The sequence below is a fragment of the Callithrix jacchus genome, chromosome 12, assembly GCF_049354715.1.
Source record: "Callithrix jacchus isolate 240 chromosome 12, calJac240_pri, whole genome shotgun sequence".
NCBI classification, from domain to species: Eukaryota; Metazoa; Chordata; class Mammalia; order Primates; family Cebidae; genus Callithrix; species Callithrix jacchus.
This window is the reverse complement of record NC_133513.1, coordinates 14,269,526-14,297,064: the sequence shown is the minus strand read 5'-3', so window position 1 is coordinate 14,297,064 and position 27,539 is coordinate 14,269,526. Positions and strand designations below refer to the sequence as shown.

Genomic DNA, 27,539 nt, shown 5'->3' with positions numbered 1-27,539 from the left:
GTGGTGACTCATGCCTGTAATCCTAGCACTTTGGGAGGCTGAGGCAGGTGGATCACCTGAGATCAGGAGTTCGAGACCAGCCTGGCCAACATGGTAAAACCCTGTATCTACTAAAAATACAAAAATTAGCTGAGCTTGGTGGCGTGTGTGTGTAATCCCAGCAACTCGGTAGGCTGAGGCAGGAGAATTGCTTGAACGTGGGAGGCCAAGGTTTCGGTGAGCTGAGATCGTGCCACTACACTCCAGCCTAGGCAACACAGCGAGACTCCATCTCAAAAAAAAAAAAAAAAAAAATTAACTAGACATAGCGGCATAGGCCTGTAATCCCAGCTACTTGGGAGGCTGAGGCAGGAGAATCACTTGAATCTGGGAGGTAGAGTTTGCGATGAGGCAACAAGAGAGAAACCCATCTCAAAAAAAAAAAAAAAAAAAAAAAGGCCAAGCACCATGGCTTACGCCTGTAACCCTAGCACTTTGGGAGGCCGAGGTGGGTGGATCACCTGAGGTTGGGAGTTCGAGACCAGCCTGACCAACATAGAGAAACCCTGTCTCTACTAAAAGTACAAAATTAGCTGGGCATGGTTGTGCATGCCTGTAATCTAGCTACTCAGGAGGCTGAGGCAGGAGAATCACTTGACCCCAGGAGGTGGAGGTTGCAGTGAGCCAAGATCATGCCACTGCACGACGGCCTGGCTAACAGAGTGAGACTCTGTCTCACAAAAAAGAAAAAAGAGAGATTGAATGGGAACCTCAGGGGGTGGAATCTGTGCTGTCATGAATGTTTGCTAGAGAGATTTGCAAGAGAAAAACAAATCCTCGTCTGTGGTCTGTTCTAGGATCCGTGTGTTTCCTTTAACTCTTAGCACAAGTGAATCCATCTTGGTTTGGTTTGGTCTATTGGGACCTAGTGCATGGGCTCAGTTCAAAAACATGACCTCTCATAATTTTGTTCAAGAAAATTCCCACTGGGCGCAGTGGCTCGTGCCTGTAATCCCAGCATTTTGGGAGGTTGAGGTGGGTGGATCACGAGGTCAGGAGTTTGAGACCAGCTTGGCCAACATGGTGAAACCCTGCTCTACTAAAAATACAAAAATTAGCCGGGTATGGTGGTGTGCACCTGTAATCCCAGCTACTCAGGAGGCTGAGGCAGGAGAATCCCTTGAGGTTGCAGTGAGCTAAGATCATACCACTGCACTCCAGCATGGGCAACGGAGTGAGATTCTGTCTCAGAAAAAAAAAAAGAAAGAAAGAAAGAAAAGAAAATTTTGCCTTTTTGGTCAGGCTGTCAGATAGGCAAGAGAGTGACCAAAACTTGGGCCTTAGAGCCACTCTCAATTACCATCGTTTTGCATTTCTGGTCTCAGCACATCACCCATAGTTTACAGTGTCCTCATGGTCACACATTTCTTTCAGCTCTTGTCCTTTCAGTTGAAGAGAGACCATATGACATTCTAGAGATGACTGCAAGCATTTACAACCTTTGAGAGAATCCAGTGCTCTGGGGATGCCATGACTATGACTCTGTGGGGGATAATACCAAGAGTTTGGAATCTACTCCTTACCCAGGGTCCCCATAAACCAAACCTCCCAAAATCAAACAGATCAAAGAATGAGCTAAAGAGTCTACTCACTTAACTAAGCAGTCTCTTTGTTTTTAGTTTTAGTTTTGTTTTTTTATTGAGACGGAGTTTTGATCTTATTGCCCAGGGTGGAGTGCAATGGTGCAATCTTGGCTCACCGCAATCTCTGCCTCCCACGTTCAAGCCATTCTCCTGCCTCAGCCTCTGGAGTAGCTGGGAGCACAGGCATGTGCCACCATACTCAGCTAATTTTGTATTTTTAGTAGAGACAGGGTTTCTCCACATTGATCAGTCTGGTCTCAAACTCCCAACCTCAGGTGATCCGCCTGCCTTGGCCTCCCAAACTGCTAGGATTGTAAGCGTGAGCCACCAAGCCTGGTTAGCAGTCTCTGTTAATCTGCTACAACGGAATCCGTGTAATACCTGATGTTTTCTCCATAGGCCGTGAGTGCCAGCAGATACACAGATACTTCTCTGTTCAGTCAGTTCTATCATAACTTTCAAAATAGCATTTCTCTTTTTTTTTTTTTTCTGAGACAGAGTCTTGCTTTGTTGCTCTGTTGCCCATCCTGGAGTACAGCAGCTTGATTTTGGCTCACTGAAACCTCCACCTCCCGGGTTCAAGCAATTCTCCTGTCTCAGCTTCCTGAGTAGCTAGGATTACAGGCGCATACCACCATACCTGGCTAATTTTTGTACTTTTAGTGGAGACGGGGTTTAACCATGCTAGCCAGGCTGGTCTCAAATTCCTGACCTACTAATCCTCCTGTCTGGGCCTCCCAAAGTGCTGGAATTACAGGCATGAGACACCATGCCTGGCCACAAGAGAATTTAAAGTCTGTTGTGTAACTATAGCCTTTACAATAGAATCTGCTATAGAACCTATCACAAGGAATATATTTCTCTTTTTTTTTTTGAGACAGACCCTTACTCTGCCGGCAGGCTGGAGTGCAGTGGCGTGATCTTGGCTCACTGCAACCTCTGCCTTCTGAGTTCAAGCAATTCTTCTGCCTCAGCCTCCCAAGTAGCTGGGGCTACAGGCACGCACCACCATGTCCAGCTAACTCATATTTTTAGTAGAGACGGGGTTTCACCATGTTGGTGAGAAGGGTCTCGATCTCTTGACCTCATGATCTTCCCGCCTTGGTCTCCCAAAATGCTGGGTTTACAGGCATGAGCCACTACCATGTTTCTATGTTTATTATTATTATTTTTTGAGATGGAGTTTAGCTTTTGTTGCCCAGGTTGAAGTGCAATGGTGTGATCTCGGCTCACTTCAACCTACACCTCCCAGGTTCAAGCCATTCTGCTGCCTCAGGATATACAATGGCTTGATCTCGGCTCACCACAACCACCGCCTCCCGAGTTCAGCAGTTCTCCACCCTCCTGAGTAGCTGAGATTAAAGCCGTGTACCACCACGCCTGGCTAATTTTTGTCTTTTTAGTAGAGATGGGGTTTCACCGTGTTGGCCAGGCTGGTCTCGAACTTCTGATCTTGTGATCTGCCTGCATCGGCCTCCCAAAGAGCTGGGATTACAGGCACGTGTCATCATGCCCAGCTAATTTTCATACTTTTAGTAGAGATGGAGTTTCACCATATTGGCCAAGCAGATCTCGAACTTCTGACCTCAGGTGATCCACGTGCCTCAGCCTCCCAAAGTGCTAAGATGACAGATGTAAGCCACCAGGCCCAGCCCATGAAGGATATAATTCTCTTTTCTTTCCTTTCCTTTCTTTCCTTTTCTTTTTTTTTTTTGAGACTGAGTCCCACTCTGTTGCCCATTCTGAAGTGCAGTGGTGTGATCTCAGCTCACTGCAACTTCTGCCTTCTGGTTCGAGCCATTCTCCTGCCTCAGCCTCCTGAGTAGCAGGAATTACAGGCATGCCCCACCGCATGTGACTAATTTTTGTATTTTTAGTAGAAATGGGATTTCACCATGTTGGTCAGGCTGGTCTCAAATTCCTGACCTCATGACCTTCCCTTCTCAGCCTCCGAAAGTGGTGTCGGGATTACAGGTGTGAGCAACTGCACCCAGCTGATGGATATATTTCTTATTCTTTCTAATTTATTTTTAATAAAGACAGGGTTTCACCATGTTGGTCAGCCTGGTCTTGAACTCCCGACCTCAGGTGATCCGCCTGCCTTGGCCTCCAAAGTGCTTGGATTACAGGTGTGAGCCACCTCGCCTGGCCAGGATATACAATGGCATGGTCTCGGCTCACCACAACCACCGCCTCCCGAGTTCAGCAGTTCTCCTGCCCAAGTAGCTGGGATTACAGGCATGTACCACCATGCGCAGCTAATTTTTTGTCTTTTTAGCAGAGATGGGATTTCTCCATGTTGGTCAGGCTGGTCTCAAACTCCTGACCTAAGGTGATCAACCTGCCTTGGCCTCCCAAAGTCCTGGGATTACAGGCCTTAGCCACCGTGCCCAGCCCAACGGATGTATTTCTAATTATTGCTTCTTTTACTCCAAACCATGGAAAAAGGATCTAGTCGGCTGAGCGCAGTGGCTCACGCCGGTAATCCTAGCACTTTGGGAGGCCGAGGTGGGCGGATCATGAGGTCAGGAAATCAAGATGATCCTGGGCAACATGGTGAAACCCGGTCTCTACTAAAAATTTGAAAATTGGCTGGGCGTGGTGGCAAGTGCCTATAATTCCAGCTACTTGGGAGGCTGAGGCAGGAGACTTGCTTGAACCAGGGAGTTGGAGGTTACAGTGAGCAGAGATTGTGCCACTGCTCTCCAGCCTGGCCACAGAGCGAGACTCTGTCTCAAAAAAAAAAAAAAATCTAACAGTTGATGCCCTTCAAAAAGAGTCTTGTGGCAATGATCTCTTTAACCATGATGTGGTATAAGAGGAGTAAACCAATGTTCTGATTCTGATTATGAGGCGACGTATACACATTAAAGTTTCTCACTTCCATTGGGCCGTCATCTTATTTTGTTTTTTGACTTGGAGTCTCACTCCGTCACCCAGGCTGGAGTACAATGGCACAGTCTGGGCTCACTGCAACCAACACCTCCCAGTGATTCTCCTGCCTCAGTCTCCTGAGTAGTTGGGATTACAAGTGCCCACGACCACGACCGGCTAATTTTTGTATTTGTAATAGAGACAGGGTTTCACCATGTTGTCCAGGCTGGTCTCAAATTCCTGAACTTGTGATCCACAGGCCTCTGCCTCCCAAAGTCCGGGAAATACAGGGGTGAGCCACTGCGCCTGGCCATCCTTCAAAGTATATAGTTATCTATGTATAGGGCTGGCTGGAAACTCCTTCACAAATAAAAATATACCCCGTAAGTGCACAGAACAGATCCCTTTTCCACTTCTATTGTTCATAGAGGCATAAGCAAGGAAAAAATATTCAAAGATAGGAGTCTCATGATACTAGAGAAATCTTGAAGCCGGGTGTGGTAGCTCACACCTGTAATCCCAGCAGTTTGGGAGGCTGAGGCAGGCGGATCACCTGAGGTGAACAGCTCGAGACCAGCCTGGCCAACGTGGGGAAACACTGTCTCTACTAAAAATCCAAAAATTAGAGGCTGGGCATGGTGACCCACAGCTGTAATCCCTGCACTTTGGGAGGCCGAGCTGGGTGGATCACCTGAGGTTAGGAGTTCGACACCAAGCTGGCCAACATGATGAAACTCTACTAAAGGCCAACTCTACTAAAAATACAAAAAAATTCCCCATGTGTGATGGCAGGCACCTGTAATCTCAGCTACTCAGGAGGCTGAAGCAGGAGAATCCCTTGAGGTTGCAGTGAGCTAAGATCATACCACTGCACTCCAGCATGGGCAACGGAGTGAGATTCTGTCTCAGAAAAAAAAAAAGAAAGAAAGAAACAAAAGAAAATTTTGCCTTTTGGTCAGGCTGTCAGATAGACAAGAGAGTGACCAATAGGGCCTTAGAGCCACTCTCAATTACCATCGTTTTGCATTTCTGGTCTCAGCACATCACCCATAGTTTACAGTGTCCTCATGGTCACACATTTCTTTCAGCTCTTGTCCTTTCAGTTGAAGAGAGACCATATGACATTCTAGAGATGACTGCAAGCATTTACAACCTTTGAGAGAATCCAGTGCTCTGGGGATGCCATGACTATGACTCTGTGGGGGATAATACCAAGAGTTTGGAATCTACTCCTTACCCAAGGTCCCCATAAACCAAACCTCCCAAAATCAAACAGATCAAAGAATGAGCTAAAGAGTCTACTCACTTAACTAAGCAGTCTCTTTGCTTTTAGTTTTAGTTTTGTTTTTTTATTGAGACGGAGTTTTGATCTTATTGCCCAGGTGGAGTGCAATGGTGCAATCTTGGTTCACCGCAATCTCTGCCTCCCAAGTTCCAGCCATTCTCCTGCCTCAGCCTCTGGAGTAGCTGGGAGCACAGGCATGTGCCACCATACTCAGCTAATTTTGTATTTTTGGTAGAGACAGGGTTTCTCCACATTGATCAGTCTGGTCTCAAACTCCCAACCTCAGGTGATCGGCCTGCCTTGGCCTCCCAAACTGCTAGGATTGTAAGCGTGAGCCACCAAGCCTGGTTAGCAGTCTCTTTGTTAATCTGCTACAACGGAATCCGTGTAATACCTGATGTTTTCTCCATAGGCCGTGAGTGCCAGCAGATACACAGATACTTCTCTGTTCAGTCAGTTCTATCATAACTTTCAAAATAGCATTTCTCTTTTTTTTTTTTTTTCTGAGACAGAGTCTTGCTTTGTTGCTCTGTTGCCCATCCTGGAGTACAGCAGCTTGATTTTGGCTCACTGAAACCTCCACCTCCCGGGTTCAAGCAATTCTCCTGTCTCAGCTTCCTGAGTAGCTAGGATTACAGGCGCATGCCACCATACCTGGCTAATTTTTGTACTTTTAGTGGAGACAGGGTTTAACCATGCTACCCAGGCTGATCTCAAATTCCTGACCTATTAATCCTCCTGTCTGGGCCTCCCAAAGTGCTGGAATTACAGGCATGAGACACCATGCCTGGCCACAAGAGAATTTAACGTCTGTTGTGTAACTATAGCCTTTACAATAGAATCTGCTATAGAACCTATCGCAAGGAATATATTTCTCTTTTTTTTTTGAGACGGACCCTCACTCTGCCGGCAGGCTGGAGTGCAGTGGCGTGATCCTGGCTCACTGCAACCTCTGCCTTCCGAGTTCAAGCAATTCTTCTGCCTCAGCCTCCCAAGTAGCTGGGGCTACAGGCACGCACCACCATGCCCAGCTAACTCATATTTTTAGTAGAGACGGGGTTTCACCATGTTGGTGAGAAGGGTCTCGATCTCTTGACCTCATGATCTGCCCGCCTCGGTCTCCCAAAATGCTGGGATTACAGGCATGAGCCACTACCATATTTCTATGTTTACTATTATTATTTTTTGAGATGGAGATTAGCTGCTGTTGCCCAGGTTGAAGTGCAATGGTGTGATCTCGGCTCACTTCAACCTACACCTCCCAGGTTCAAGCCATTCTGCTGCCTCAGCCTCCTGAGTAGCTGAGATTAAAGCCGTGTACCACCACGCCTGGCTACTTTTTGTCTTTTTAGTAGAGATGGGGTTTCACCGTGTTGGCCAGGCTGGTCTCGAACTTCTGATCTTGTGATCTGCCTGCATCGGCCTCCCAAAGAGCTGGGATTACAGGCACGTGTCATCATGCCCAGCTAATTTTCATACTTTTAGTAGAGATGGAGTTTCACCATATTGGCCAAGCAGATCTCGAACTTCTGACCTCAGGTGATCCACGTGCCTCAGCCTCCCAAAGTGCTAAGATGACAGATGTAAGCCACCAGGCCCAGCCCATGAAGGATATAATTCTCTTTTCTTTCCTTTCCTTTCTTTTCTTTTCTTTTTTTTTTTTTTGAGACAGACTCCCACTCTGTTGCCCATTCTGAAGTGCAGTGGTGTGATCTCAGCTCACTGCAACTTCTGCCTTCTGGTTCAAGCCATTCTCCTGCCTCAGCCTCCTGAGTAGCAGGAATTACAGGCATGCCCCACCACATGTGACTAATTTTTGTATTTTTAGTAGAAATGGGATTTCACCATGTTGGTCAGGCTGGTCTCAAACTCCTGACCTCATGATCTTCCCTTCTCGGCCTCCCAAAGTGGTGTCGGGATTACAGGTGTGAGCAACTGCACCCAGCTGATGGATATATTTCTTTTTCTTTCTAATTTATTTTAAATAAAGACAGGGTTTCACCATGTTGGTCAGCCTGGTCTTGAACTCCCGACCTCAGGTGATCCGCCTGCCTTGGCCTCCAAAGTGCTTGGATTACAGGTGTGAGCCACCTCGCCTGGCCAGGATATACAATGGCATGATCTCGGCTCACCACAACCACCGCCTCCCGAGTTCAGCAGTTCTCCTGCCCAAGTAGCTGGGATTACAGGCATGTGCCACCATGCGCAGCTAATTTTTTGTCTTTTTAGCAGAGATGGGATTTCTCCATGTTGGTCAGGCTGGTCTCAAACTCCTGACCTAAGGTGATCAACCTGCCTTGGCCTCCCAAAGTCCTGGGATTACAGGCCTTAGCCACCGTGCCCAGCCCAACGGATGTATTTCTAATTATTGCTTCTTTTACTCCAAACCATGGAAAAAGGATCTAGTCGGCTGAGCGCAGTGGCTCACGCCGGTAATCCTAGCACTTTGGGAGGCCGAGGTGGGCGGATCATGAGGTCAGGAAATCAAGATCATCCCGGGCAACATGGTGAAACCCGGTCTCTACTAAAAATTTGAAAATTGGCTGGGCGTGGTGGCAAGTGCCTGTAATTCCAGCTACTTGGGAGGCTGAGGCAGGAGACTTGCTTGAACCAGGGAGTTGGAGGTTACAGTGAGCAGAGATTGTGCCACTGCTCTCCAACCTGGCCACAGAGCGAGACTCTGTCTCAAAAAAAAAAAAAAAATCTAACAGTTGATGCCCTTCAAAAAGAGTCTTGTGGCAATGATCTCTTTAACCATGATGTGGTATAAGAGGAGTAAACCAATGTTCTGATTCTGATTATGAGGCGACGTATACACATTAAAGTTTCTCACTTCCATTGGGCCGTCATCTTATTTTGTTTTTTGACTTGGAGTCTCACTCCGTCACCTAGGCTGGAGTACAATGGCACAGTCTGGGCTCACTGCAACCAACACCTCCCAGTGATTCTCCTGCCTCAGTCTCCTGAGTAGTTGGGATTACAAGTGCCCACGACCACGACCGGCTAATTTTTGTATTTGTAATAGAGACAGGGTTTCACCATGTTGTCCAGGCTGGTCTCAAATTCCTGAACTTGTGATCCACAGGCCTCTGCCTCCCAAAGTGCTGGAAATACAGGGGTGAGCCACTGCGCCTGGCCATCCTTCAAAGTATATAGTTATCTATGTATAGGGCTGGCTGGAAACTCCTTCACAAATAAAAATATACCCCGTAAGTGCACAGAACAGATCCCTTTTCCACTTCTATTGTTTATAGAGGCATAAGCAAGGAAAAAATATTCAAAGATAGGAGTCTCATGATACTAGAGAAATCTTGAAGCCGGGTGTGGTAGCTCACACCTGTAATCCCAGCAGTTTGGGAGGCTGAGGCAGGCGGATCACCTGAGGTGAACAGCTCGAGACCAGCCTGGCCAACGTGGGGAAACACTGTCTCTACTAAAAATCCAAAAATTAGAGGCTGGGCATGGTGACCCACAGCTGTAATCCCTGCACTTTGGGAGGCCGAGCTGGGTGGATCACCTGAGGTTAGGAGTTCGACACCAAGCTGGCCAACATGATGAAACTCTACTAAAGGCCAACTCTACTAAAAATACAAAAAAATTCCCCATGTGTGATGGCAGGCACCTGTAATCTCAGCTACTCAGGAGGCTGAGGCAGGAGAATCCCTTGAGGTTGCAGTGAGCTAAGATCATACCACTGCACTCCAGCATGGGCAACGGAGTGAGATTCTGTCTCAGAAAAAAAAAAAGAAAGAAAGAAACAAAAGAAAATTTTGCCTTTTGGTCAGGCTGTCAGATAGACAAGAGAGTGACCAATAGGGCCTTAGAGCCACTCTCAATTACCATCGTTTTGCATTTCTGGTCTCAGCACATCACCCATAGTTTACAGTGTCCTCATGGTCACACATTTCTTTCAGCTCTTGTCCTTTCAGTTGAAGAGAGACCATATGACATTCTAGAGATGACTGCAAGCATTTACAACCTTTGAGAGAATCCAGTGCTCTGGGGATGCCATGACTATGACTCTGTGGGGGATAATACCAAGAGTTTGGAATCTACTCCTTACCCAAGGTCCCCATAAACCAAACCTCCCAAAATCAAACAGATCAAAGAATGAGCTAAAGAGTCTACTCACTTAACTAAGCAGTCTCTTTGCTTTTAGTTTTAGTTTTGTTTTTTTATTGAGACGGAGTTTTGATCTTATTGCCCAGGTGGAGTGCAATGGTGCAACCTTGGTTCACCGCAATCTCTGCCTCCCAAGTTTAAGCCATTCTCCTGCCTCAGCCTCTGGAGTAGCTGGGAGTACAGGCATGTGCCACCATACTCAGCTAATTTTGTATTTTTAGTAGAGACAGAGTTTCTCCACATTGATCAGTCTGGTCTCAAACTCCCAACCTCAGGTGATCGGCCTGCCTTGGCCTCCCAAAGTGCTAGGATTGTAAGCGTGAGCCACCAAGCCTGGTTAGCAGTCTCTTTGTTAATCTGCTACAACGGAATCCGTGTAATACCTGATGTTTTCTCCATAGGCCGTGAGTGCCAGCAGATACACAGATACTTCTCTGTTCAGTCAGTTCTATCATAACTTTCAAAATAGCATTTCTCTTTTTTTTTTTTTTTTATGAGACAGAATCTTGCTTTGTTGCTCTGTTGCCCATCCTGGAGTACAGCAGCTTGATTTTGGCTCACTGAAACCTCCACCTCCCGGGTTCAAGCAATTCTCCTGTCTCAGCTTCCTGAATAGCTAGGATTACAGGCGCATGCCACCATACCTGGCTAATTTTTGTACTTTTAGTGGAGACAGGGTTTAACCATGCTACCCAGGCTGGTCTCAAATTCCTGACCTACTAATCCTCCTGTCTGGGCCTCCCAAAGTGCTGGAATTACAGGCATGAGACACCATGCCTCGCCACAAGAGAATTTAAAGTCTGTTGTGTAACTATAGCCTTTACAATAGAATCTGCTATAGAACCTATCGCAAGGAATATATTTCTCTTTTTTTTTTGAGACGGACCCTCACTCTGCCGGCAGGCTGGAGTGCAGTGGCGTGATCTTGGCTCACTGCAACCTCTGCCTTCCGAGTTCAAGCAATTCTTCTGCCTCAGCCTCCCAAGTAGCTGGGGCTACAGGCATGCACCACCATGCCCAGCTAACTCATATTTTTAGTAGAGACGGGGTTTCACCATGTAGGTGAGAAGGGTCTCGATCTCTGGACCTCATGATCTGCCCGCCTCGGTCTCCCAAAATGCTGGGATTACAGGCATGAGCCACTACCATGTTTCTATGTTTATTATTATTATTTTTTGAGATGGAGTTTAGCTGTTGTTGCCCAGGTTGAAGTGCAATGGTGTGATCTCGGCTCACTTCAACCTACACCTCCCAGGTTCAAGCCATTCTGCTGCCTCAGCCTCCTGAGTAGCTGAGATTAAAGCCGTGTACCACCACGCCTGGCTACTTTTTGTCTTTTTAGTAGAGACGGGGTTTCACCGTGTTGGCCAGGCTGGTCTCGAACTTCTGATCTTGTGATCTGCCTGCATCGGCCTCCCAAAGAGCTGGGATTACAGGCACGTGTCATCATGCCCAGCTAATTTTCATACTTTTAGTAGAGATGGAGTTTCACCATATTGGCCAAGCAGATCTCGAACTTCTGACCTCAGGTGATCCACGTGCCTCAGCCTCCCAAAGTGCTAAGATGACAGATGTAAGCCACCAGGCCCAGCCCATGAAGGATATAATTATCTTTTCTTTCCTTTCCTTTCTTTTCTTTTCTTTTTTTTTTGAGACAGAGTCCCACTCTGTTGCCCATTCTAAAGTGCAGTGGTGTGATCTCAGCTCACTGCAACTTCTGCCTTCTGGTTCAAGCCATTCTCCTGCCTCAGCCTCCTGAGTAGCAGGAATTACAGGCATGCCCCACCACATGTGACTAATTTTTGTATTTTTAGTAGAAATGGGATTTCACCATGTTGGTCAGGCTGGTCTCAAACTCCTGACCTCATGATCTTCCCTTCTCGGCCTCCGAAAGTGGTGTCGGGATTATAGGTGTGAGCAACTGCACCCAGCCGATGGACATATTTCTTTTTCTTTCTAATTTTTTTTAATAAAGACAGGGTTTCACCATGTTGGTCAGCCTGGTCTTGAACTCCCGACCTCAGGTGATCCGCCTGCCTTGGCCTCCAAAGTGCTTGGATTACAGGTGTGAGCCACCTCGCCTGGCCAGGATATACAATGTCATGATCTTGGCTCACCACAACCACCGCCTCCCGAGTTCAGCAGTTCTCCTGCCCAAGTAGCTGGGATTACAGGCATGTACCACCATGCGCAGCTAATTTTTTGTCTTTTTAGCAGAGATGGGATTTCTCCATGTTGGTCAGGCTGGTCTCAAACTCCTGACCTAAGGTGATCAACCTGCCTTGGCCTCCCAAAGTCCTGGGATTACAGGCCTTAGTCACCGTGCCCAGCCCAACGGATGTATTTCTAATTATTGCTTCTTTTACTCCAAACCATGGAAAAAGGATCTAGTCGGCTGAGCGCAGTGGCTCACGCCGGTAATCCTAGCACTTTGGGAGGCCGAGGTGGGCGGATCATGAGGTCAGGAAATCAAGATGATCCTGGGCAACATGGTGAAACCCGGTCTCTACTAAAAATTTGAAAATTGGCTGGGCGTGGTGGCAAGTGCCTGTAATTCCAGCTACTTGGGAGGCTGAGGCAGGAGACTTGCTTGAACCAGGGAGTTGGAGGTTACAGTGAGCAGAGATTGTGCCACTGCTCTCCAGCCTGGCCACAGAGCGAGACTCTGTCTCAAAAAAAAAAAAATCTAACAGTTGATGCCCTTCAAAAAGAGTCTTGTGGCAATGATCTCTTTAACCATGATGTGGTTTAAGAGGAGTAAACCAATGTTCTGATTCTGATTATGAGGCGACGTATACACATTAAAGTTTCTCACTTCCATTGGGCCGTCATCTTATTTTGTTTTTTGACTTGGAGTCTCACTCCGTCACCTAGGCTGGAGTACAATGGCACAGTCTGGGCTCACTGCAACCAACACCTCCCAGTGATTCTCCTGCCTCAGTCTCCTGAGTAGTTGGGATTACAAGTGCCCACGACCACGACCGGCTAATTTTTGTATTTGTAATAGAGACAGGGTTTCACCATGTTGTCCAGGCTGGTCTCAAATTCCTGAACTTGTGATCCACAGGCCTCTGCCTCCCAAAGTGCTGGAAATACAGGGGTGAGCCACTGCGCCTGGCCATCCTTCAAAGTATATAGTTATCTATGTATAGGGCTGGCTGGAAACTCCTTCACAAATAAAAATATACCCCGTAAGTGCACAGAACAGATCCCTTTTCCACTTCTATTGTTCATAGAGGCATAAGCAAGGAAAAAATATTCAAAGATAGGAGTCTCATGATACTAGAGAAATCTTGAAGCCGGGTGTGGTAGCTCACACCTGTAATCCCAGCAGTTTGGGAGGCTGAGGCAGGCGGATCACCTGAGGTGAACAGCTCGAGACCAGCCTGGCCAACGTGGGGAAACACTGTCTCTACTAAAAATACAAAAATTAGAGGCTGGGCATGGTGACTAGCAGCTGTAATCTCTGCACTTTGGGAGGCCGAGCTGGGTGGATCACCTGAGGTTAGGAGTTCGACACCAAGCTGGCCGACATGATGAAACTCTACTAAAGGCTAACTGTACTAAAAATACAAAAAAATTCCCCATGTGTGATGGCAGGCACCTGTAATTTCAGCTACTCAGGAGGCTGAGGCAGAAGAACAACTTGGATCTGGGAGATGGAGGTTGCAGTGAGTCTGGATCACACCACTGCACTCACACTGTTACACTCCAGCCTGAGAAACAAGAGGAAAACTCCATCTCAAAAAAAAAAAAAAAAAAAAAATTTACCAGGCATGGTGACATGCACCTGTAGTCCCAGCTGCTTGGGAGACTGAGACACAAGAATCACTTGAACCCAGGAGGCAGAGGTTGCAGTGAGCCGAGATTGCGCCACTGCACTCCAACCTGGGTGACAGAGCAAGACTCTGTCTCACATCCAGACTTGGTGGCTCATGCCTGTAATCCTAGCACTTTGGGAGGCTGAGGTGTGTGGATCACCTGAGGTTAGGAGTTTGAGACCAGCCTGGCCAACATGGTGAAACCTTGTTTTCACTAAAAATACAAAAAAATTAGCCAGGCGTGGTGGTGGGCAGCTGTCATCCCAGCTACTTGGGGATTGTGAGTAGAGCCAATCCCCAAGAGACTGAGCCAAGAGAATTGCTTGAACCTGGGAGGCAGAGGTTGCAGTGAGCTGAGATTGCACTATTGTACTTGAGCCCAGGCAACAAGACGAAGAATCCGTCTCAAAAAAAAAAAGGAAGTCTTGATCCACGATCTTGGGACAGCCGTCCACATCAAGGATGCCATCTTCTTCTGGGGAGAAACTTCCCTGTTGTGAGACTATGAACCCAAATTCAAGGTCCTGAAGTTTTGCTGTAGTGTGGATGTCAAGGACAGTCTGTCTCTGATGTCCTCAGAAGATCCAGTCTTCAGGTTCTAGATTGTGAAGGGGTTGATTGTCCTCAGTCAGTGAGCCATTAAAAAGCTTTCTTTACTTGGTAAAAATACACGGTAGCATAATGACCTACTGTTTTAATATCAGTCTTCTTGCATGGGAAAGTAACGAGAAAACACGCATTGAAAATGACAATTGCAACGCATAAATGGCCCATGAGGTAGCCAAATGCACCTGAAGCCTTGATTGTCTTCCCAGGAACATGGATTTGACAAAACAAACATTGGTTATAAACGATTTTAGCAATTTAGAAGTCACCACACCAATACATAATTAATTCGGATCATTTTATCTTTTCCATGACTCATCATGGAATGCGGAACCTTTAATAACAAATGCTTTAGGGATTCAGGAAGAACAAGGTGGCCATACTGGTTCTCTGCGAGTCCATGCTTAACTTTGGACTTCTGTGCTCCTGAAGACCGGTTGTTTCTCCAATTTAGGTGCATAGCACTGATAACTAATGGGTTATCATAGACAAATTGACTTAGACCTTGGATTTCATTCAAATTGTATATCTAGGATGGGCGCGCCTACAAAAAAATCAGCTGGCCATGGTGACATGCACCTGTAATCCCAGCTATTTGGGAGGCTGATGCGGGAGCATCATTTGAACCCAGGAGGAGGAAGAGGTTGCAGTGAGTGGAGATCGCTCCACAGGACTCCAGCCTAGGCAACACAGTGAGACCCTGTTTCAAAAACAAAAACAAAAAAAAACAAATTGTATATCTAAACAAATTTGGTATTGGCTGGTTTATCATAAAAATTTGGCAAAGTATTTTTTTGGTATTCAGTCAATTTTTTGTTCTACTTTCATTAGCAGTTTTATTTATTTATTTATTTATTTATTGAGATGGAGTCTCACTCTGTCACCCAGGCTGCAGTGTAGTGGTGTGATCTTGGCTCACTGCAACTTCCACCTCCCGGGTTCAAGAAGTTCTCCCGCCTCAGCCTCCTGAGTAGCTGGGATTACAGGCACACCCCACCAGGTATGGCTAATTGCTCTGTTTATGGTAGAGATGGGGTTTCACCATGTTTGCCAGGCTGGTTTTGAGCTCCTGACCTCAAGTGATTCACCCACCTTCGCCTCCCAAAGTGCTGGGATTACAGACATGAGCCACGGTGCCGGGTTAGCAGTCTTACACAAAAAAATTTGGTTAGGCCGGGTGCAGTGGCTCATGCCGATAATCCCAGCACTCTGGGAAGCCAAGGCGGGCAGATCACCTGAGGTTGGGAGTTCAAGACCAGCCTGACCAACATGGTGAAACCCAGTCTTTAAAAAAAAAAGGAAAAATGTAGTTATTTCTGTTGTTTATAATAACAATAACCATAATTATGATTGATAGCATATGCAGACATATTAGAATTTTAGAAATCCCACACAATTTTGAAATATATATTAATATCATTCACTAAAATATAACCTGAAGATGATGAGGCATTATTATTATTACTATTATTATTATTATTATTTTTGAGATGAGGTCTCCCTCTGTCCCCCGGGCTGGAGTTCAGTGGCTCAATCTCTGCTCACTGCAACCTCCACCTCCTGGGTTCAAGCACTTCTCTCTGCCTCAGCTGAGATTACAGGCACTCATTACCAGGCCTGGCTAATTTTTGTATTTTCAGTAGAGAAAGGGTTTTACCATGTTGGCCAGGCTGGTCTCGAACTCCTGACCTCAGATCATCCACCCACTTCGACCTCCCAAAGGGAACATTTTTTATTTTGACAATGCTTCCCATGTAACTAAACATGTCAAATAATGCCATTTACATCTCTTTTGGATGCTTCAGAAGTCCTCTATAGCATCCCAAAATTTGAAGTCAGAAAAGACAATTTTAAAGCCGAAATTTGATTTTGGAAAGCCTATTAAATATGTCAAAGGTTTACAAAAATTTACATTCCTGGCTGTAATCCGGTGACTTATGCCTGTAATCCCACCACTTTGGGAGGCGGAGGTGGGTGGATCAGCTGATATCAGGAGTTTGAGACCAGCAGGCCAACATGGTGAAACCCCATTTCTGCTAAAAATACACAAATTTGCACAGCACAGTGGGTCATGCCTGTAATCCCAGCATTTTGGGAGGCTGAGGTGGGAGCTTGAGACCAGCTGGCCAACATAGTGAAACCCCATTTCTACTAAAAATACAAAAATTGGCCAGCATTTTGGGAGGCTGAGGCAAGTGGATCACTAGAGGTCGGGAGTTCAAGAGCAGACTGACTAACATGGAGAAACCCCATCTCCACTAAAAATAAAAAATAAAAAATTAGCCAGGCAAGGTGGTGCATGCCTGTAATTCCAGCTACCCAAGAGGCTGAGGCAAGAGAATTGCTTCAACCCAGGAAGCAGAGGTTGCCATGAGCTGAGATCATGCCATTGCACTCCAGGCTGGGCAACAAGAGTGAAACTCCGTCTCAAAAAAAAAAAAAAAAAAAGCCGGGCATGGTGGCTAATACCCATAATCCCAGCACTTTGGGAAGCTGAGGTGGGTAGATCACGAGGTGAGGAGATCAAGACCATCCTGGCTAACATAGTGAAACCACGTCTCTACTAAAAGTACAAAAATTAGCCCAGCGTGGTGGCATATGCCTATAGTCCCAGCTACCCGGGAGGCTGTGAGGCAGAAGAAATGCTGGAACCCAGGAGGTGGAGGCTACAATGAGCCAAGATCATGTCACTACACTCCAGCCTGGGCAACAGAGTTAGACTCTGTCTCAAAGCAAAAATAACAGCAAAAAACAAAAACCTTGAAGCACCCAGTGAGGAAGGACTGTAAGCAAACAAACACATTGCCATGAATACAGAATAATCACTCCTAGAATCCCAGCACTTTGGGAGGCCGAGGCAGGCAGATCACTTAAGGTCAGGGGTTCCAAACTAACCTGATCAACATGGTGAAACCCTGTCTCTACTAAATATAAAAAATTAGCCAGGCATGGTGACATATGCCTGTAATCCCAGCTATCTGGGAAGCTGAGGAAGGAGAATCGCTTGAACCAAGTGAGCCGAGATTGTGCCATTGCACTCCAGCCTGGGCAATAAGAGTGAAAGGGCATCTCAAAAACAAAAAAAAAAACAAAAACACCTCAGAAAATTAGCCTGGTATGGTGGCGGGTGCCTACTCCGGAGGCTGAGGCAGGAGAATAGCTTGAACCTCTGAGGCAGAGGTTGCAGTGACCTGAGATCACGCCATAGCACTCCAGCCTGGGTGACAGAGACTCCGTCTCAAAAAAATAAAAAAATAAAAAGCTGGTGTGCTCCATTAACTCCTGCAGGCCAGACAAAGCCTAGGAATTCTAGACAAATGGAACAAATGATTACTGGCTAGAAACACATAGGAAACAAAATAACTATTCACAGAACCAAATAAAAGCCCTCCACTAGAAACTTAAAAAAAAAAATCATGGTTTTATATGTATGCACACACAAGCAAACCCAGAGGAGGATAAACAGCAAATGAATGAAAATCAGAAAAAACAAGCAAATAGGAAACTGACCCTAAGTTTTTCCTACTCAGTCTACCCTGAATGCTACTGTGTCAGCCAGAAAACCCACATAATGAACATTTTATTCCTGATACACCAGAAAACCCACATAATGAACATTTTATTCCTGATACACAACTCGATGCCCTTAAGTCCACCAATATCACTGTACATTCTGTGTAATCAAGAAATTTACTTGGCTTGGGGGGTGGGCTCCTGTGTGTAATTCCAGCACTGTGGGAGGCCAATGCCAGTGGATCACCTGAGGTCAGGACTCTGAGTCCAGCCTGGTCAACATGGAGAAACCCTATTTCTATCAAAAATACAAAACTTAGCCTGGTAGGTGGCACACTCCTGTAATCCCAGCTACTCGGGAGGCCGAGGCCAGAGAACCTGGGAGGGGGAGGTTGAAGTGAGCTGAGATAGTGCCACTGTACTCCAGTCTGGGAGACACAGTGAGACTCTCTCAATTACATGTGACTCACACCTGTAATCCCAGTACTTTGGGAGGCCTAAGTGGGTGGATCACCTGAGGTCAGGAGTTTGAGACCAGCCTAACCAACATGGGGAAACCTAGTTTCTACTAAAAATACAACAAATTAGGCTGGGTGCAATGACTCACACTGGTCTGGCCAATATGGTAAAACCTCATCTCTAGTAAAAATTAAAAAATTATCTGGCGTGATGGTGCAAGCCCATAGTCCTAGCTACTTGGGAGGCTGAGGCAGAAGAATTACTTGAACCTGGGAGGTGGAGGTTGCAGTGAGCTGAGATAGTGCCACTGCACTCATGCCTTGGTGACAGAGGGAGACACTGTCTCAAAAAACAAAAACAACAAAAAGAAATAGCCAGGTTTCGTGGTGTGTGCCTGTAGTCTCAGCTACTCAGGAGTCTGAGGCAGGAGAATCACTTGAACTCGGGAGGCAGAGGTTGCAGTGAGGCGAGATTGCCCCATTGCACTCCAGCTAGGGCAACAAGAGTGAAACTCTGCTTCAATTCAAAAGAAAAATCTGATAGCACAAGTATTCACCCCTTGAAGTTTCCATTAAATCTTTTAATCAAATTCATTTCCTCTCACCTAGAGACTATCAAGTTTCAGATGATCATGTGGCAAGAAATCCAGCCAGTTCCAGGTGAAGACATCACCCCTGGCCATCAAGATTAAGCAGCCACCCACCTCCAGTAGACAGAGCTGGGTGAGAGTTCCATGATCCCCAATAGGTAGCATGAAGCAGCTACGGAAGAAAAATCATCAGTTCCTACACCTCCCATAAGGATATACAGCAGGCTGGTGTGGTGGCTCAAGCCTGTAATCCCAGCACTTCGGGAGACCGAGGTGGGCAGATCACTTGAGGCCAGGAGTTCAGGACCAGCCTGGCCAACATGGTGAAATACCGCCTCTACTAAAAATACAAAAAGTAGCCGGGTATGGTGGAGGGTGCCTGTAGTCCCAGCTACAGGCTGGGCAGGAAAATCGCTTGAACCTGGGAACAGAGGTTGCAGTGAGCCAAGATTGTGGCACTGAACTCCAGACTGGGCAACAGAAGGAGACTTAGTCTCAAAGAAAAAAGATTTATGTTATGGGGATCATGTCTTTTGTGGGGGAAATGAGGCAGGAGAATGGGTTCTGGAGGCAGGGGACCTAAAGACCTAAAGGACCTAAAGAACCAAATCAAATGGAAACACTTCACAGCTGTATCAGAAATATCCTCTCCATTTATACAGGGAGTACATCAATTAACCAGTGGAAACCTCTAGAGGGCATTTGAACCCCAGAGGATCCTGAAACTGGGCTCCTGATGCACTTGCCAGGCCCCCTCTCACCCTGTGGAGTGTGCTTTCATTTTCAGTAAATCTCTGCTGCGTTCTTTCCATGCTTTGTTTGTGTGTTTAATCCAATTCTCTGTTCAAAACACCAAGAACCTGGACACCCTCATCTGGTAATAACTTTAGGGAACATCTGGGGAAACAAGAGCAGCTGAAGGAGTTTTCAGGGGGTTGTGTGTGTGTGTGTGTGTGTGTGTGTGTGTGTGTGTATATTAGCCAGGCAGTGCCACCGCTACCCCATTCATCACCAATTTTTGTTGACATCTCTCCCTCTTTTTTTTTTTTTTTTTTGGAGATGGCATCTTGGTCTGTGGGGCCTCCCAGACCAGAGTGCAGTGGTGTGATCTCCGCTCACTGCAACCTCCACCTCCTGGGTTTAAACTATTCTTCTGCCTCAACCTCCCAAGTAGCTGCGACTACAGGTGTGCACCACCATGTCTGACTAATTTCTGTATTTTTAGTAGGGATGGGGTTTCACCACGTTGGCCAGGATGGTCTCCTGACCTCCAGTGATCCACCCGTCTTGGGCTCCCAAAGTGATAGGATTACAGGCATGAGCCACCACACTTGGCATTTTATTTTATTTATTTTTTAGATAGGGTCTCCCTGCATTTCCCAGGTAGGCCCTCAAGCAATCCTCCCACGTCAGCCTCCTGAGTTGCTGAGATTACAGGTGAGTGTCACTTTGCCTGGCACTAGAAGCATGATTTTGTCACCACAGACCCCTCCCATTCCCTTTCATAGGAAGTCACTGAGCACCAGAGAAGTTTGAGCCAAGAACTCGGGAAACTGATATTTGAACGCATTTCTGTTGGGTGCCAAACCTCTCTGTGCCTCCTTCTGTGAAAATAGGAGGCGGCCAGGTGCGGTGGCTCACACCTACAATCTCAGCACTTTAGGAGGCCTAGGTGGGTGGATCACCTGAGGCCATTGCACTCCAGCCTAGGCAACAAGAGAGAAACGCTGTCTCAAAAAAAAAACGAAAGAAAGAAAAAAAAGAAGGAAAGAAAGAAAAGGAACAAAGAAAAAGAAGAAAGAAAAAGAAAGAAGGAAAGAAAGAAAAGAAAAGAAAGAGAGAGAAAAAAAGACAAAATCAGAGGCTTTGGTCCCTTTCTCTGCCACAACTCTGGAGTAATTCTGTCCCTGCTTGAATGTGATCTATTTGAGGCAAACTCTGGGTCTCCTTCCTCTTGCGTGTCCGCCCTGGCCTGTCTGTCCCACACTAGCTGCTCGATGAAGGCTCGCCCATGTAGAGTATGGGTTTGAGGCATCCCAAGACTTGGAGTTGTAGAAGATGTGAGTGAGAAGCCTTGGAATGCTCTGCCCATCGGGAAATGGGTCTATCCTAGAGTTCAGCTGAGAAGCTGTGCTCCCTCCGATGCCAGTGCTCAGAGCTCCCCTACGCAGGGTGGAACCTTGGATGGCCAAGTACAGTGGCTCAATATTTGCCTTGAGTAGCTGGGTTCTGTAATCCCAGCACTTTGAGAGGCTGAGGTGGGAGAATACTTTGAGGCCAGGACTTCAAGACTAGCTGGGGCAACATAGTGAGACCCCAGCTCTACAAAATATTTAAAAAGTAGCCAAGAAGCTGAGGTGGGAGGATTGCTTGAGTCCAGGACTTTGAGGTTACAGTGAGCTGGTATCGTGCCACTGCACTGCTGCCTGGGTGGCAGAGCAAGACCCTATCTCAAAAATATATATATATATTTGCCTAGAAACTGAAGTCTAAGGAGGAGAATGGGGTGCCTATTTTGACAAATGAGAAAACTGAGCTCAGGGTAGAAAGAGAACAAGAAATTGACTTGTGTGAAAAAGCCAAAGCTATTCATGCAGTGTTTATTCACTCTTTCATTCACACTTAGTCCCCAGCATGGACTGACTCTGCCCTCAGGCCCAGCCCTGTGCTGGGATAACAGCAGGGAATCAGGCCCAGCTCCTACCTCAGGGAGCTCATGGTGGGCTGGAGGGACAGGCATGAAAGCACTGAGAGACATGAGGATGTGCCGGGGCCAGTGGCACTGGGGTGTGGGCACCCAGAGTGGGGCCTCATGTCCTGAGCCTGGATACCCCCTACCACCCCTAAAAGCAGGACCTGGGGTCAGGACTTTTGAGCAGGGGGATTCTTTGGGAAAGTGGATCCAGGGAGCTGACTGAGGGACTGGGAGGGTAATGTAGGAGAGAGAAAAGCCAGAACAGGGTGTGCCACAGAGATGGTTATGCTAGGGGCAACCAAGGCTTAACCCAAATGGATTGTAACTGCCCAAGGGGTTCACCTTGCCTGCTGCCTAGACAGAGCCGACTTATCTGGACATAGGACTTGCAATGGAGGAGTAATTCATGCAGAGCTGGTTATGTGGGAGACTGGAGTTTGTTTGATTGTTTTGAGTTTAAGTTGTACATTGTCACCCAGGCTGGAGTGCCGCAGCATGATCTCCGCTTACTGCAACCTCTGCCTCCCGGGTTCAAGTGATTCTCCTGCCTCAGTCTCCTGAGTAGCTGGATTACAGGCATGTGCCACCACACCTGGCTAATTTTGTATTTTTAGTAGAGACAGGGTTTCTCCATGTTGGTTAGGGTGGTCTCAAACTCCTGTTCTCAGGTGATCCACCCTCCTTGGCCTCCCAAAGTGCTGGGATTACAGGCGTGAGCCACCGTGCTGGCCTGGAGTTTGATTATTACTCAAGTCAGTCTCCTGGAGCAGAAGATTCAGGGATCAGAGTTTTTAAGGATGATTTGGTGAGTGGAGGGGCCCATTCCCTATGGTTTCATCTCCTACCTAACAATCAGTGGGGAATGCTGATTGTTAGGTAGGAGATGAAATCATAGGGAATGGAAGCTGTTCTTTTGTGCTGAGTCAGTTCCTGGGTGGGGCCCACAAAATCAGATGTGCCAGTTTATCGATCTGGGTGGTGGCAGCTGATCCATGGAGTGCAGGGTCTGCAAAATAGCTCAAGCACTGATTCTACGTTTTACAATAGTGATGTTATCCCAGGAGCAGTTTGGGGAGGATCAGAATCTTGTAGCCTCTCCAGCTGCATGACCCCATCAGAAACCACAGTTTCTAATCTTTTGGCTAGTTCGTTAGTCCCACAAAGGCAGTCTAGTCCCCAGGCAAGAAGGGGGGTGTGTTTTGGGCAAGGGCTGTTACCATCTTTGTTTCAAATTATAAACTATTAACTAAGTTCTTCCCGAAGTTAGTTCAGGAATGAACAAGGACAACTTGGAGGTTAGAAGCACGATGATTGAGTCAGTCAGGTCAAATCCTTTTCACAATCTCAGTTATAATTTTGCAGTGGTGATTTCAGGGTTCCCAGGGACTCATCCAGAAATGTATTATAGGCCAGGTGCGGTGGCTCACACCTGTAATCCCAGAACTTTGAGATGTTGAGTCAGGAGGATCACTTGAGGTCAGAAGTTTGAGATGAGCCTAGGCAGCATAGAGACCCCAGCTCTATATTAAAAAACAAAAAGAAATTGTATCATAATTGTCTGCATGAGCAATGAATGGGAGAATCACTTAGACCCAGTTTCCTGTCTCCCATTCATTGAGGGTTTCTCTTGGAGCAGGGCAGGATGTGAGGGAAGCATGAACTAGGTCAAAGCCTGCCTGGACTGTTTGCCAGGGCTGTGGCTGGAATCTGATCCGAGGCTGAAACCGTGTGAGGCAGAAGACAGAAACTGGCCAGCCTCTTCCCCAGCCAGGTCAGAGGTGGCAGTGGAGTCAAGGAAAATTCTCCAGACTGCATGTCTCAGCTGAACCTTCTGAAGTGGATGGGGCAGGGCATGGTGGCTCAGGCCTGTGATCCCAGCATTTTGGGAGGCCGAGGTGGGTGCATCCCTTGAGGTCAGGAGTTTCAGATCAGCTAGGCCAACATGGCAAAACCCTGTCTCTACTAAAAATAGAAAAATTAGCTGGGTGTGGTGGTGCATGCCTGTGATCCCAGCTACTTGGGAGGCTGAGGCAGGAGAATTGCTTGAAATGAGGAGGGGGAGACTGCAGTGAACCCAAGGTCGCACCACTGCACTCCAGCCTGGGGGATAGGGGGTTGACTCTTTCTCATAAATAAACAAATAAAATAAAGTAGGCTGGGCACCATGGCCTCATGCGTGTAATCCCAGCACTTTGGGAGGCAGAGGCAGGTGGATCATGAGGTTAGGAGTTCAAGACCAACCTGGCCAAGATGGTGAAACCCCATCTCTACTAAAAATACAAAAACTTAGTCAGGTGTGGTGGTGAGTGCCTGTAATCCCAGCTACTTGGGAGGCTGAGGGAGAGAATTGCTTGAATCCGGGAGACGGAGGTTGCGGTTAGCTGGATCACACCACTGCACTCCAGCCTGGGCTACAGAGTGAGACTTCATCTCAAAATAAAATAAATAAAATAAAGTAGATGGAGAGGCTTGGTGTGTGCAGTGGCCCATACCTGTAATCCCAGCACTTTGGGAGGCTTAGGTGGGAGGATTGCTGGAGCCCAGGAGTTTGAGACCAGCCTGGGCAACATAGGGAGATCCTGTCTCTACACCCCCAACCCAACACACACACACAAATTAAAAACATAGCCAGGTATGGTGATGCCTACCTACTTGGGAGGCTGAGACGGGAGGATAGCTTGAGCCCAGGAATTTGAAACTCACTCAAAGTGACTGCACCACTGCACTCCAGCCTGGGTGACAAAGTCAGTTTCTCAAATAATAAAACAAATAAATATATAAAGCAGGAAGATAATAGTGAGACGTGGAGAGAAGGCGTGTTAGGCAGAGACCTCCATAGGCAAAGTCCAAGAGACATAAAAGAGCCACTGTGCAAAAGAAGATTCCTAGAACCCTAGATGTCAGAGAGAGCTGGTGCAGGTCTCCACCTGGTGGACAATCTGGGCATGAATCTCCTACCAGGAAAATAGATGACATTTTCTTCTTCAGGCTTGTGTCAGATGAAAGAAAGAAGACTCTTAGGCGATTGAATACTTTGGACTGGAGAATTTTCTCTTTGGTCTGACTTATCTTCCTGGAATGAGTGGACTCTTTGCACACTTCGAGACTTCAGCCGAGACATAGAATAGAAGGAAACAGGATGTGTCCTGTTAAATGACAACTGCTTGATTCGAGGTCTTCGTCTCAAGCTTATTTCATTTCCTTTTTCAGGGGACTCTTCAACAACACCATTTCTTCTTTTCCTTCCCTTTTTTTTGAGACCGAGATTTGCTCCCGTTGCCCAGTGTGAAATGCAATGGCGAGATCTCGGCTCACGGAAACCTCCGCCTCCCGGGTTCAAGCAATTCTCCTCCCTTAGCCTCCCGAGTAGCTGGGATTACAGGCGTGCACCACCTCGCCCAGCTAATTTTGTAATTTTTTTTTTAACCAGACACAGGGTTTCACCATGTTGGTCAGGCTGGTCTTGAACTCCTGACCTGAAGTGATCCACCTGCCTCGGCTTCCCAAAGTGCTGGAATTACAGGCATGAGTCACCACGCCTGGCCAGCATTTCTTATAGTAAAGAAAGTGAAACCATGGACTGGTTATTGAAAGAAAGAAGAAGAAAGAATTACAGACATGAGTCACCACGCCTGGTCTACTTTTTTTTTTTAAAGTCTCACTCTGTTGCCCAGACTGGAATGCAGTGACATGATCTCAGCTCACCACAATCTCTGCCTCTCATGTTCAAGCAACTCTCCTGCTTCAGCCTCCCAAGTAGCTGGGAATACAGGCACCCGCCACCACACCTGGCTAATTTTTGTATTTTTAGTAGAGATGGGGTTTCACCATGTTGGCCAGGCTGGTCTCAAACTCCTGACCTCAGGTGATCCGCAGGCCTCAGCCTGCCAAAGTGCTGAGATTACAGGCATGAGCCACCATGCCCGGCCTGTGTGATAATTTTGTTTAACATCTACGTCTCCCTACTAGATCATAACTCTATCTGGTGACAGAATGGATGGTCACGGTGGCTCATGCCTGTAATTCCAGTACTTTGGGAGGCTGAGACCTGTGGATCACCTGGCCAGGCACAGTGGCTCACACCTGTAATCCCAGCACTTTGGGAGGCTGAGGCTGAGGCCTGCGGATCGCCTGAGGTGAGGAGTTTGGGAAACTTTTTACAAGAAACTCTCAGAGTCAGGCATCTCTTTTCTTTTTGCCAAAGGACTCTTGATACTTTCAATGCAGACGAATCAGTTAGGCTGCTGTGGATGTGCCATGTGGGACAGAAATCAACCTTTGTTGTTGTAAACTATGAGAATTGGGGTTGTGCCAGGTGCAGTGGCTCATGCCTGTAATCCCAGCACTTTGGGAGGTCAAGGCTGGAGGATCATTTGAGGCTAGGAGTTCAAGACCAGCCTGGCTAACATGGTGAAACTCTGTCTCTACTAAAAATACAAAAATTACCTGGGTGTGGTGAGGCATGCCTGTAATCCCAGCTACTCAGGAGACTGAGGCAGGAATCTTGCTTGAACTGGGAGATGGAGGTTGCTGTGAGCCAATGTTGCACCACTGCACTCCAGCCTGGGTGACAGAGCGAGACTCCATCTCTAAAAAACAAACAGAAAAAAGAGAGAATGGAGGTTGCTTGTTACTGCATCATAATCCTGTTTACCCTGATTGATGCATCAGGGGAACAGTTTCCTGAGACACAGTTTACTGACCATGAATTTTCTCCAAACCACGGAGAGCAGGCTTCTCAGGAGGAGGCTCAGTGTGGAATCTCCTTTCAAGGCAGACCCTGATTCAAGTTCCAGCTACAAACCCTCACCACCTGTGAGACCTTGGGCAGTTCACATCCCCTCTCTGCGGCTCAGTCTGCTCAGCTGTAAAATAGGTTAAACCCCAAAAGATCAAAATCGCTCACATCTAAAATCTCAAAAATTACAATACCCCAGAATTTAAATCTGTCATGTTGAAATCCTGAGAGATGAATTCTGGGGAAGGCATGAGTGTGTTTCCGATTGTATGCCAGGTAGTTGCATCATGTTACTTGAATCATGACAGGTGAACAATTACCTTGTTATTTATTTATAAATTAAGAATGTGTTAAGGAGATAGAGAAGGGTGCCTTGTTGACAACAGATGGGCTTGAGGACTTAATTTTAGGTGTCAATCAGGCAAGGTGGCCCATGCCTGAAATCCTGAAATCCCAGAATTTTGGGAGGCCAAGGCAGGCAGATTGCTTGAGTTCAAAAGTTCAAGACCAGCCTGGCCGACATGGCGAAAGTCCATCTCTACCAAAAATTAGCTGGGTGTGGTGGTGCGTGCCTGTAGTCCCAGCTACTTCGGAGGCTGAGGCAGGAGGATCGCTTGATGTGTGGTTGAGGCTGCAGTGGGGTGTGTTCCAGCCACTGCACTCCAGCCTGGGTAACCAAGTAAGACCCTGTCCAAAAAAAAAAAAAAAAAAAAAAAACCCAAAATTGTAGGTGTCATGTTGACTGAATGAAAAAACACGTGGGAACCTGGTAAAAGATGATTTTGGGTGTGTCTGAGAGGGTGTTTCCCAAGGAGATGACTCTGTGAGTTCGAGTGGACTAGGGAGGGAAGATCTGCCCTTGAGCTGGGCACCATCCATCAGCCAGGGACCCAGACAGAACAAATCCAGAAGGCAGACCGGTCTCTCCTAGAGCTACAGCGGACGTTTCCTCTGCTGCCTTGGACATTAGAAACTCAACTCCACAAAAGTGCATTATCACAGTGTTAACTTTGTTTGTTTCTTGAGAGGGAGTCTCACTGTGTCACCCAGGCTGGAGTACAGTGGCACGATCTTGGCTCCTGCAACCTCCCACTCCCGGGCTCAAGCGATTCTCCTGCTTCAGCCTCCCGAGTAGCTGGGATTACAGGCGCCTGCCACCACGCCCAGATAATTTTTGTATATTTAATAGAGATGGGGTTTCTCCACTTTGGTCAG

At 47.0% G+C, this 27,539-nt stretch overlaps 1 protein-coding gene across 1 annotated transcript in view; it reads right to left on the bottom strand.

Moving 5' to 3' along the window:
* Positions 1–27,539, bottom strand: part of PLA2G10 (phospholipase A2 group X) — a 48,805-nt gene that overhangs the window by 19,490 nt on the left and 1,776 nt on the right. The gene's annotated exons all lie outside the window — the stretch shown is intronic.